Here is a 13843-nt window from a genome sequence, read left to right as displayed (position 1 = left end):
TTTTATAAGTAAGACAAATTGTTGTCCTTGAATTTTAGCTACAATCTGTCTCTTCCTAGGATCTAATAAGTAATATTTTTTAAAGGAAAGGAGCGGAGTATAACCTGGTCTGTTCTAGTGAATTCTGCTAATGTAACTGAGCAGGACCCTATGGGGCCTTCCTGGGACAGAGCCCTCCCCCATATCTTCTGCTTTAGCTCCTATTTGAAGTACCTAGATAATAGTATCTGATGCACATTTTCTGAGTTGTTTTGGAAGACATGAACTACTTGATGACCCTGAGCACATAGCCCCCAGGCCTGCTGGAGCCTAAGGATTGATAATGTAAACTCCTGTGATACTGCTCTGTTACCTCACCATCAACCAATCAGAGAATTTTGCAGGAGCTAATCATATACCCTGTGAATCCCCTCCCTCACCTTGCCTTTAAAAATGTTTCCCTGAAACCCATCATGGAGTTCAGACTTTTTGAGCACTAGCTGTCCCAGACTCTTTGTCTGGTGCCTTACAATAAATGCTGCATTTTCCTTCACCACAGCCTGGTGTCAATAGATTGGCTTTACAGCATGCAGGTAAGCAGGCCCAAGTTTAGTTCAGTAACATCAAAATTTAAGTTTTAAATCAGATGACAAAAATCAATACCTCTTCCATGAACTTACAATAAGTATATGACATTATAACATTAATAAATAATAAGTATTCAAAATTCTGAAATACATAGAAAAATTACAAAGAAGACAATAACAAGCACCCATAATATTTACACCTGATGATGATGACAGTGATGATGATGATGACTGATAATGACAACAACAATGGCAATTGTGATAATAATGATAGTAGCAATTAGCATATATTGTGCACTTACATCATATTGGCATTCTGCTTAGTGATTTATGTACATAATCTTATAGATCACGTACAGCTATTGTTGTCCCACTTTTATAAGTGAGAAAACTCAAGTTTAGAATGTTGTTTTTTGCATCAGAAGAGGGTAGAACACTGAAGTAGAGGACTAGAGATCTGGCCCAACTCTTTATTTTAACAGATAAAGGTACAGAATGCCAAATTTTGACTAAGGTTGGACCGCTAGTTAGCTGCAGAGGTAAGATTATACTCACGCTTTCTGACTCTTAATTATGAACTATATTCACTGTCCATTTATCTTCATATATGTAATGTCTTAAAAGAAGGGTGTGGTCTAAATTCCTATTATAATCTCAAAATTCTTTTATTATTGTAATTTTAAAATCCAGGGCCATAGTAAGAAGCTGAATGAAGCTATCTACACTTTGCAAAGACATCCCATTTCACTTTCAAGAGTGCAGTCATTGTATTTGGAAGCTATTCTCCCACACCTGCTTCCATCCCCCAAAAAAAGAAAATTATTCTAAATATATGAATAACAATCGCTAGACTTTTTTAATATTTAGAATCCCCTTTTCTCAAAATTTTAAACAATTCAGTCAAATGGTATCACATCATCTGCAATAACATCCAAGAAAATAAAAAGTAATGTGTTCAGAAAGTTGTGCTGCTGGTGAAGAAGATCTTGTTCTTGAAGTGTGAGAGATGGGGAGGTACAACTCCAGTCATGGTCAGGGTCAAGTTAATAAATTCTTTTTTATTTTCCAATGGAGTATGCCATGTACTTAAATTGTTCCACGGTGCCCTATTGTCCTGACACCTCCATCTATTCTGAACCACTTTGTTTAAATGAAAAGCCCATGTTTAATTTTGTAATACAAAACACAGCTGAATCATTGACACTTCAATCAGACTTTATTATGCTGAAATCACAGTAGGATAGCCCTTCTACCCAGAATGCACAGACACTAAAGTAGAATTGATTTCAATCTAAAAATGAAAGAAAAAACACATCAATATATGCATGCATCTGCATAATAATCAGTGTAATTTCATTATAACTGTGTTCACCCAATAGCAGAACTCACCATGAGATAGACCTGAATCTGGCTGTATCTATTTATAGTTTTAGAAAGAAAAAAAATTTAAACTAGGTTGACAACTTTATTTATAAAGAAGTTTAATCACTCCTATACTACCAGAGTATGCAGTGAGAAGAATGTCTTAAATTTGTCAGGCATTTGTTTGTCTCTAACTGGGAGAGTTATTTATTGTCACAAATATTGGAAAGTTTACTGAAGGTAACTCTGACTTGTCAGACAGGTACAGACTTTTGCAGATGGTACTGTGGAACAGCTGATCACATATAGGTTGATCAGATTCCCTGAGTTACTTAGGAGTTAAAAGGAGATTCCAAACCTAGATCTCTCTTTTGGCCAATAAAATAGATATGTGGAGAAATAAATGAGAATTATATTTTATATAAAGACCCTGAAGGTACAGTCAAATTTAGATTTATGTTTTAGTGTGGTTAAGCAAGGAAAATATGAAATAAATATTATCATAATTAGTTAACTGCCTATTGTCTGGAATCAACACTCCGCTTCTCTGAAATGTAGAGGAGTAGAATTTTTTCCTCTATCCTTCTTGGTTCTTTGGCTGGCCTAATAATCAAAACAACATAGGACAGATTAACAGGAGAAAAACAAATTTAATTATGTATGTATGGGAGCCCCATAAGACTATGAGACCCACAGGCAGTAGGACAAATGAGGCTTATATGCCATCCTGGGCTAAGAAAAAAGGATGAGGGTCTGGGACTTCAAAGGGGAGAAAGACAGTTCACAGGAAGATGGGAAGAACAAATGTTTGGTAAATGAATGTTTACCATGCCATGCAGAGACAAGGGGACACGGAGAGGAATTTGGTCTCTAGACCCATCTAACCTTCCCCCAGCTCACCACACCCAGTCCATAGTCTTCATAGTTATCTCTGGTGATAGTTCTCTTCCTAGACCAGGCCCTCTATCTAAATTATTTTAGGCAGTTAAAGGAGAGGTAAATGTTTTTCTTGAATCTGCTGGGTCTTGATTGCCTTCAGCTAAAAATAGTCCATGTGCCAAAGTGGCATATTTTGGGGAGACTTGTTCTGAACCCTTTCAAAGGGCAAGAGTAGGAAAATGAGCAGCTTCCCAGAGAGTTTAAGTCCTGCATTGCGGCTTCTAAATAAACCAGCAAGATTTTGATGCTTTTAAAGGATACTCAAAGACTGTTTGCTTAAACTGAATGCTGCATAAAATGCCAAACAAGTCTATGAGGTGTGAGAAATGTGTTGGCTTTTGCCCACTTATAAACTTAAAATTGAAACAAATCATGTTGTTGCCTAAACTGTTTTCTAGGCCAGATGAAAACTGGGACTCCTACATAATGCATATGTTCCATTAGTTGCAAGAAAGGAAAAAAAAAATCTGTAGTTTAGAGAGAACACAGTTCTCATAGCATAAAAATGCCAGCATGAGAAAATGCATAAATAAAAAGAGACTTACAAATGAGTACATTTACATGCAGGAAAAAGAAGAGAATTTAAATAACCAAAGCAGGTGAGCTGTTTTAACAGAGACCAGCGTTATTTAACAAAAGGCATTACATCTAATTCCACCGTTAAATCCATCCTGCAAGGTGAAGTGAAATCAGAGCAGCAACCTGAAATTGTCAATAATGGAGAGTATTCCCTGTGCAGAGACCTCAGATGTTCTAAAACTTGAATCCATATCTTAGTTCAACACAAGGAGTCTTATCTTGAGGATGTGGATCTTGAAAAATCAATGAAAAATCCATCAAGAGTTTATGAAATTAGCTCAGATTTGCTAACTGTATATGGTGAAGAGGGGGAAAGAAGGTTGGATTGATTTATAATTCTTGCAAAGGTTCACCTTCATCCATAAAACAACAGAAGAAGAACCAGTGTAAGCTACCTATTTAGCATAATTTAGCATATAAAGAGTTTTGGCATTTAGCAATAAATGATCAGAAAATTATATGAAGTCATGTTATTAAACATGAGAGAATCTGACTAATGAAGATATATAACAAAGATCATTTTTATCAACAAATAATCATTTGAAGTGAATATATATTATTCAGAAACTGAATCTAGGCTTTAGTATGCTAATTAAAAGACATTGGCTCCCCAGCTATTTACATGGTTTTCAACTCTGCAAAGCCAGTGACCTAGTCAAGTTAATGTTGGCCTCAACTTAAAAGTCATCTGTATAAATAAATAATTCACACCCTCTGCATACTTATTGCATTAGCAGTTTCAGTGCAGGATTCTGCTGGTATTATAAAAAACTTCAGTAAGGTTAAAACTGAGAATGCAAATAAAATATATTTTAGACCACTGTCTAGATTAGAACATGAAATTGTAAAATCAAAGTCATCTCATAAAAAAGAGTTACAACTATACATAAAGACTTCTTTTGGTTATATTGTCAGACTCAAACTGAATGATTAAAACATATGGATGTGTAAATATGTATTTTGCAATCCAACAACAGCATTGAAATGACAAAGGTGACTTAGATAGTAAGATATTAAGGAAAAATTGCAGAATCCTGGGTGGAAAATAAAACCATAGCTTGAAATAGAAATTAATGTCATATTTTGTTTTCTTTGTTTTGCATTTTCAGCTGTGTTAGAGAACATACTAATCATTCAAAAGTGGAAAAATTAAAGTCATCTAGATAATTTAAATATTTACATATGTGTATATCATATAATCTAAACAGATTAATCATTACATCAAGCTGAATTTCCTGGAGCAACATTGGCTGACCATGATTTAGTTTATCCAGTTCATGTTTTTTTTCCAACTAGTTGTATTTTACTTCTCATGGGGACAGAATTTTAAAGCTGGTTAAAGTCAAGCATGTATTTAACTTGACTCCCATAAAAAAAGAAAAATCCACACTAACATCACAGTTGATATTATTTTGTTCCTTATGAGGAAACTTTAATTCTTAGTCTACTGATATGAAGAGTCCCATTTGCTTTATCATTTGCTTTAGCAAACTTTCTAAATTATATATGTGTGTGTATATGTATATATATATATATATATATATATATATATATATATATATATGCTACAATATTTACAGATTGGTACATAATTTGTCATAGTAACATAATTTCTTAGGAAATTTATTTCTGTTCAGTATTAATAATAACTAATAAAATAATAATAAATAATCCTTACCAAACATTATTTATTGCTGATATATATATATATTTTTTTTTGCGGAACACGGGCCTCTCACTGTTGTGGCCTCTCCCGTTGCGGAGCACAGGCTCCGGACGTGCAGGCTCAGCGGCCATGGCTCACGGGCCCAGCCGCTCCGCGGCATGTGGGATCTTCCCAGACCGGGGCACGAACCCGTGTCCCCTGCATTGGCAGGCGGACTCTCAACCACTGCACCACCAGGGAAGCCCCCCAAACATTATTTAAATAATTGAAAATATAAAGAGTTATATATATATATATATATATATATATATGTGTGTGTGTGTGTGTGTGTGTATGTGTATTTAAGGAAGTATCACATTTGGGAAAACTTCAGCAATTTCAATAAATAAAAATAAATATTTAATCAATAGTTAAAACAATTATTCATATTTGCAGACTCCTTATGTAGAAAAATACATATTTATTCATTATAAAAGGACATTATTTAAACATGTCTATTGAATTTAATTTGCAAGAAGTAACAGATTTGTAGTCTTAACAAATATATGTCAAGACAATTAAGAATATAAACAAAATTCTACATCTAAAATATTCCAAAAGTGGGGAGTAAAGTACTCTTTTTTATGGATGAACTGTGTACAGGCTAGAATTTGTTGTAGGCTTTCCACCACTCCTAAAATTTATTGAAAATATAGGTTTGTAGGTAAGCATTGGTTATCCATTTGTTTCCTGATGTTAAACTTGCAGCATGCCACATGTGCTGTCTCATTGACTATTTGATCTGGGCCACTGAGTACTATTTATGAGATTAAAACTAGTTGCGCTCAGAAGACTTGTCATTCAGTAATTGATGTTAGGTTCTGACTCCCTCTATGCCATATGATCAAGTTCAAGGTCTGTTGGTCAGGTAATTATTGAGAAATTCTAAGCTACACATCATTGTACAACTTCTTGAAAAGAAGAAGATTAAAAATGAGATGTGATCTTTTCCTTCAAGAATTTGCAGACAAGAAGATGAGATAGTCAGTATTAATATTTAAAGATAGAATTATATTACTTTGAAAACTTTAAAAGCAACAATAAGTGAAGGACATGTATGATAGTTAATTTTATGTATCCATTTGAAAGGGCCATGGGATACTGAGACATTTGGTGAAACATTATTCTGGGTATGCCGTGAAAGGGTTTCTGAATGAGATTAACTTTTGTGTGTGTGTGTGAGATTAACTTTTGAACCAGCAGAACAATAGAGCAGACTGCTGTCCCTAATTTGGGTGGGCCTCATCCAATCAATTGAAGACCTGAAAAGAACAAGAAGTCTAAGTAAGAGAGAACTCCTCCTGCCTAACAAATTGAACTGGGACACTGATCTTTTTTTTTTTTTTTTTATACTGCAGGTTCTTATTAGTTATCTATTTTATACATATTAGTGTATATATGTCAATCCCAATCTCCCAATTCATCCCCCCCACTCCCCCACCACCACTTCCCCCCCTTGGTGTCCATACGTTTGTTCTCTACATCTGTGTCTCTATTTCTGCCCTGCAAACCAGTTCATCTGTACCATTTTTCTAGGTTCCACGTATATGTGTCAATATATGATATTTGTTTTTCTCTTTCTGACTTACTTCACTCTGTTTGACAGTCTCTAAATCCATTCACGTGGACATTGGTCTTTTCTGTACTTAAGACTTGGACTAAAACATCAGCTGTTCTTGGGTTTGAACCTGATGACTTTCAAACTGGAACTTACACTATCAGCTCTCCTGGTGTTTAGGTCTTCAGACTTGGATTGTAATACATATTGGCTCCCGTGGGTCTCCAGTTTGCTGACTGCAGATCTTATGACTTATCAACCTCCATAATCATGTGAGCCAATTCTTTAAACCAATCCTATTAGTTCTGTTTCTCTGGAGAACCCTGACTAATGTAAGAGGTTAGCCACTGGGACTGTGTAGGAAGATGAAACATTTTTCCCTAAAATGACTAAGATTGTTTAATTAAAACAATTTTTTAAAGTCTTTATTGCATTCGTTACAATATTGCTTCTGTTTTATGTTTTGGTTTTTTTGGCCACGAGGCATATGGGATCTTATCCCCTTGACCAGGGATCTCGAACCTGTACTCCCTGCTTTGGAAGATGAAGTCTTAACCACTGGACTGCCAGGGAAGTCCCAAGATTGTTTATATATTTTTATGTTTTCTTCCCTTGCCACATCTCTACCTCTTTCCTCCACCCTTTGCAGGATCAGGAGACCCTTCATTGTTAGGGTAGTAGCAAACAGATGCAATTTTTGACAGAAGTGCAGGAGAAAACTGCTTCAAGTAGAAGATCATGATTACAGGAGATGATATTCCGATATAGTGTTTGAAAATTAATGAATGGTTCAGTCTGGATGGAGATACTGGTATATAGTCATATAACAATAGTTTGGGATATTATTGTGGAATGCATCAAATGCCAATCTAAGAGATTTGCAATGCTGGATCATAATGAAAACTTCAGTATAAGAAGTACTGATGAACTAGTAATAATAAGAGTTAATATTTGAGTGTGTAGCATACACTAAGCTTTCTTTGAAGCACTTTGTTTTAACTCATGTAATCCTCCTATCAATTCTATTAAAATATTTCTATTATTTTTGAAGTTTTATATGTGAGAATACTGATGCACAAATAAGGTGAGCGACTTGCACAAGGTTATACAATGAGTTACTGGTAAAGCCAGGATTCAAGTAAAGAATGGAGAGACACTAAATTCAGAAGATATTAATCAGAGTCTATCAAATGATTCAGATGTTATGAGCTTTAAAATAAGATACAAATTGTATGAATGAAACAAAAAAGAGTGTGAAGTGAAAAAAAGTTATATCATCAGATTATGCAGCATATGATAATAAAATGGATATGAAAGCCAATAAGGTACAAAGAATGAAAAGTTATCAGGGAAAATAGTTATATCATTAGGCAAAATGGACAAACCAGAAAATAGGGAATAGAAGAAGGCAAATTTCATTTTAGACATTTTAAATTGGAAAAGAAACACAAGGTTTTTGTATATTCAAAAACAAAATAAATTTTCCTAAATCACTGGGTTGACCATTGCTCAATGTGGCTGAGGTTATTATTGTAGACAAAATAACCTCTCTTGCTCTAAATTCTCCAGTGGCATGAATCCTGGTTGGACTATGTGACTAACTCTTATACAAACAGAACATCAGCAAGATTGAGACAATTTAGAGCAGGTGATTCCTGTCCCTGTTGTCTCATTCCCAGCACTGGAAAGCAAGGATACCTTAATGGAGTTGCTGCAAAATGGAAGAGGTTTAGATCTCTAACCCAAACTTTGGAAGAGAGCCCTTATGAGAGGCACCCTACTCGCACTGATTTGTGAAGTGAATGAAAAATAAAAATTTGATGTGTTAATTCACCAGGATTTGGAAGTTGTTTACTACTGCAGCATAGTTTATGCACTTATTACCTAGGCAGCAGAGGTAACTTCTCTTGACAAATATGTACAGCAATAAAAATGTCTAGGAGCTGTTGTTAGCTCTAATACTATCTTTGAAATCTCTGACATCTTTAATTTCTCTTTAAGAAATAAGATTAAAATAATCTATTCCTAATGTGGTTAAGATTTAGTGGACTAATAGATATGATTGCTCTTTGTAAATTAAAACGACTATATAAATAAAAATTATTCATGTTCTGTTTGTTGAATACCAAATATTTTTGTAAGCTGCAAAAATATTAGGGCTATCACAGTTTTTTTTAAAAAAAGGAATTTATGAGAAATATATTGGGTGTTCAAAGTTAATTAAAGCCTAGGAAAACTGTTTTGAAAAAGAATAGAATTCAAGGTATTGCTAGAGATGCAACAGCTCAATATGCAGGCCAATAGCTATATGTGGCTATTGAACAATTAACAAGTGGATAGTTTGAATTGAGATGTAAGTGTAAAATTCACACATGATTTTGAAGAATTAGAATAAAAATGTAAAATAACATTAACTATTTTATTGATTATCTGTTGAAATAAAGATATTTTGTATGTATTGGGTTAAATAAATTAGATTATTAAAATTAGTGTCACCTATTCCTTTTTAGTTTTTAAAATATTGCTACTAGGAAACTTAAAATTACCTAAGTGTCTCACACTTGTGACTTCCATTACCTTTCCATTGGAGAGCACTGACCTAGACCTTTCAGCTTTCTGGTATGACCTTGGGGCTATCTCACACCAAATAGAGAAATCTCTCAATGGGAGATCCTTTTTGAAAAGCCTCCAACTGAAGAATAGCCTTGAGGTAGAGGGTAAGAATGTAGAAAACAAAGAAAGAATGGTTGTGTCCATGCTGAAAATTGTTAAGGGATCACTTTTTTTAAAAGGATAAAATCATGACTATTATACAAATACAGAATGAACACATGTCCAAGATATTACCTAACTCAACAGTTAATTTGGAGAACAGTAATATGTTGCAACAAATTCAGAGGAGAATTCTAAGAACCATACATAAAAAGAGAGAATAATGAATTCTGAAATAAATTTACAAATAGATGCAAAATGGGTCTATCCAAAGGGCAATAATCACTTGCATTTCACTGGTCACAATTAATTTGCATTTCTTATACAAGATTAATTTGCATTATGATCAGTATTCTATAATTTACAAACTCAAAGTCCATAATAGACAGATATGCACATATACGTGAACCAGACAGGACACACATTAATTTTTTTTTCATTTCAGAGTCTTTCAAAATTCTTCCTGGCAGAATGAAAAAAATTAATAAACAAAAAAGTTTTAAATTATTTTTTCAACATGAGAAGGACAATTGATGGGAATTCTATTATCTAAATCATAAGCTCTAATTTGTAACATATTGTGCCACAGTTGTATTTTTTATTTTGTTTCAGAAAGTTTTCTAAGTGTTTTATGAAGAAATAGCACAGACACTAACAAGAATTATATCTTTCAAAATATATTTAGAATTGTGTGTTTTTCCTGAAGCTCCATTCTGGTAGGTATAATGTGCCGTGCCCCACACGCCCCCCCCCCCCCCATAAAAACACTGTCCTCATCCTAATTCCTAGAACCGGTGAATATGTTACTTTATTTGACAAGAAAAAGGGGTGACCTTGCAGATGTGATTGAAATTACAGACTTTAAAATAGGGAGATAATCTGAGATTATCCAGGCGGGCCCAATCTAATCACACAAGCACTTCAAAACAGCAAAGTTTCTCCACCTAGAGACAAAACAGATGCAGCAAAAGTAGTCAAAAACACTACTGTTGACTTCGAAGAAAATAACCAGACAGCTACTTTTTGAACTGCTGATGGAGGACAGCCTCTGGAAGCTGATTGTGACCCTGAGTTGGCAGCCTGCAAGAAAACAGGGACCTTTAGCCCTAAAACCACAAGGAAGTGAAGTCTGCCAACAACCAATGAGCTTGGAAAAGGCCCCCAGGCCTCATGTGAGGATCGTAGCTCCAGCCAGCAGCTTGATTTCACCCTCTGAGATGTGATCAGAGAAACCAGCTAATTAACACCTAGACTCCTGACCCATGGAAACTGTGAGATAATAAATTTATCTTGTTTAAAGTCACAAAGTTTGTGATAATTTGTTCATCAGCAACAAAAAACTTATCCATTATCATGCCAAACTTCTTTTTTGATCTAGAGTTTTTGTCATTATCGTTTAGAGTGCAACCATTTTTGTATGTGTGAGTGAAATGCCATCACGTATGAAACGAACTAAAAGTTTTGTCTGGCTTACTAATCTAAACACCTGAATTCTCTAAAGTGCCCGACAAGGCCAGAATCTAACATGACAGCTGCCTGATACAGCTTACTTTTAGCTTATCTCAGTGCCCGGTCCCAGGCTGGCAGAGTTTTGTTGTTCATTTTGAAAGAGGAAACCAACAAATGGTTTTTCAGGTTAGAGTGATAGGGCTACTTACGGGAAGCATTGAAATACTTAGTGTTCACAAATGGCAAGATCGTGTTACTTGGTAATAACCTTCTACCAGTTCTCTACTGCTATCAACAGTTTGGGTACCTGAATTCCAGAAAAGTGCTGTCAAATAGGAGGAAAAGCAGAAAGTATTCACTGATTAAGAATCTAGATGGATACAAAGTAAGATTAAAAGTGTTCAATGTAAACAGATTGGTCAGCTACAATAGTGAATGGGATTAAAAGCACACTAGAAAAAAAAAAGCACACTAGAAGCATCTGAAGGCTATTAAACAGCAAATTTAAGAAGCAATTGGGAAAAATATTGCAGCTCAGTTTTAGGTTAGATCATAATAGGATCAAGCATTAGATGAAAGAGAATATATTATGCCAAAGAAACAGGCAAAACAAACAACTTTCAAATCTTAGAAGTGTAATGCTTGCATCCTAGTCCACTGTGGGTTGAAGAAAGGGGTAAGCAGGGTACTGCTCCATGGAGTCATTTAGGAATTCAGATTTCTGCCATGAAGTTCATCCACCATCTTGAGCAAAAGTTGGAAAACTATGACCCATGGAACAATTTGGGCCCCAAACCTGTTTTTGTAAGGCATGTGGAAAAAGAGTGTTTTTTGTATTTTTAACAGCTATTTAAAAAAAAATAATGTGTATGACGAGCAAATAATTTACTATCTGGCCTTTTCAGAAAAAAAAAAAAAATTTCTAATCACAGCTCAAGAACCTTGGTACCCTCAACTAGAGTCTGCAACCAGCTGACAAATAAGGGAAATGAGAGACCATGGAGGATTGTGCAAGAGGTTTTGGGGACCTCTGGAAATGACATTCATTACTTCCACTCACATACTAATGGCCTTAACAGTTTAATGGGGCCCCGCCTCAATGCAAAGCATAGTTGCAAGTACAATCTCTCTCCCAACACAGCTGGAAAAGGAATACAAGTTAAAGAATTATTAGAGATGTTTTACTGACAGGGAAAGAATTTTTTAAAACTTGCCATAATCCCAACTACTGGGTAATAAAACTTAAAGTAGAAACATTTGAAAAAATTTTAATAGAAAATAACTAAATGTTTATTTATAGGAAAAAATTAACAGAAAAGTGCAAGATTGTCCAGGATTGACAAATAGGATGTCAGGCAATTGTGGTTAGTGGCATTTTTTTCCTCATATATAAACATAATCCAGTAATAAATTGGCCTAACCTTTGAACACAAAATCTCTGGAAATATAATGCACATTGATTGGCCAGTCCAAATGAAATTTTACCTTTTCAGACACCATACAAAAAGTGGAACTGAGATTATCTGCCCCAAAAACTATGTTGAATAAAATTCTCAGTTAGATTCTTCTTGTTCAGGTAACTCCCATTGTACTGTCTAACCATTATTTTCAATTAGCAATCTTATAAAAATAATTTTAAATTTAGTTTCTAAATAATTAAACACACTGAGAAATGAGCAGTGTTTTAAAACATTGAACATAAGCCTAAATGTATAGAAAAAATGAAAAAAATTTACACATCACTATAGTGTGATTCTTATGCTAATTACAAATCACTTTTCTTTGGGCTTTGGTGGAAATCATTAGTTATGATTTTCTGAGAAAATTCTCCTTCCTTACCCTGTCAAGATGTTCTTCTTCCTTTACTGTCATGATTGTTTTTTATCTGCTTTTATACACATTGATTCATGCTGGATAATAGCAGACTGCTTACTTTCTTTATTCAGAGCCAGTATATTAATTAAAGAAAATTATCTTTCTGTCAGAAACTGCTTAAAGATCAGTATTTAAAGCAGGATAAATAGTTGACTACACATATTTCATCAAAATTTCTTTTCTTCTAGTTATATCTACTACAATTTATATTTCCTGTACTTGTGAAATAGCAAATGTAGGGAAAGAAAATCTGTTAATGTCTTTTCAGAAGCTCTTTTCAATGGAATGCCTTCAACAAAGTGTTCTTTCCAGATTGCCTGCTTCATCTGTGGTGGGACTGGTTTTATTCATCTCTCTTCTTCAATAATATCAAAAAGATGATACTGGGAAAATATCATCTTAGATGTTAAATGTTACTTGCAAAAATCACCTATATTTCTCATCTTCCCTTCCCTGTATAGTCGTTTCCTCTTTCAGTTATCAAGAAATTCCAACTTTGTTCCACCAAAGCAGCTGCTGTGACTTCACCTTACCTGCTTACTGTATTCCAGGAGCTTATTGTTAAACTGTTTAGTGCTCATTTGCATGTGGATTAAACACACACCCTTTCTCTCATAGACAAGCTGTATCATCTGGTTGTTACCATACAGCCTCCACATCTGGCATCTAGTAAAAGCAATGAGGTGAAAAACTCAGGGAAAATATCTTACCAGAATTTTTGGAGGTAAAATATCCTTTAAACCTACCAACCTGATTCTTTCAGCCATGACTCGGCAATGGCTGTGGAAACACTCATTATAGAGTTTCTTTACTGTGAAGGAAAAATTAAAAAGATTCTGCCTCATAAAGCCCTTGACTTCCCCTCCTAAATCTTGCAAAGGAGTTTCTCCTTTGGCTGCCATCATCTCCCGTGGATCGCAATTTTCCACATTGCAAAATTACATTGTGACTCTTTGAAAGGCTTGTGCATTCCCATGCTGTTCTGTGAATGGGTTCTCAACTATCAGCCGTGTGTGTGTGTGTGTGTGTGTGTGTGTGTGTGTGGTGATGTCACACCATGCACTACTGAAAAGTTGTTACAAGCCACATCCTTAGGGA

This window comes from Hyperoodon ampullatus (assembly GCF_949752795.1).
Source record: "Hyperoodon ampullatus genome assembly, chromosome: 5".
In the NCBI taxonomy this organism is placed as follows: Eukaryota; Metazoa; Chordata; class Mammalia; order Artiodactyla; family Ziphiidae; genus Hyperoodon; species Hyperoodon ampullatus.
This window is presented reverse-complemented; position numbering follows the sequence as displayed.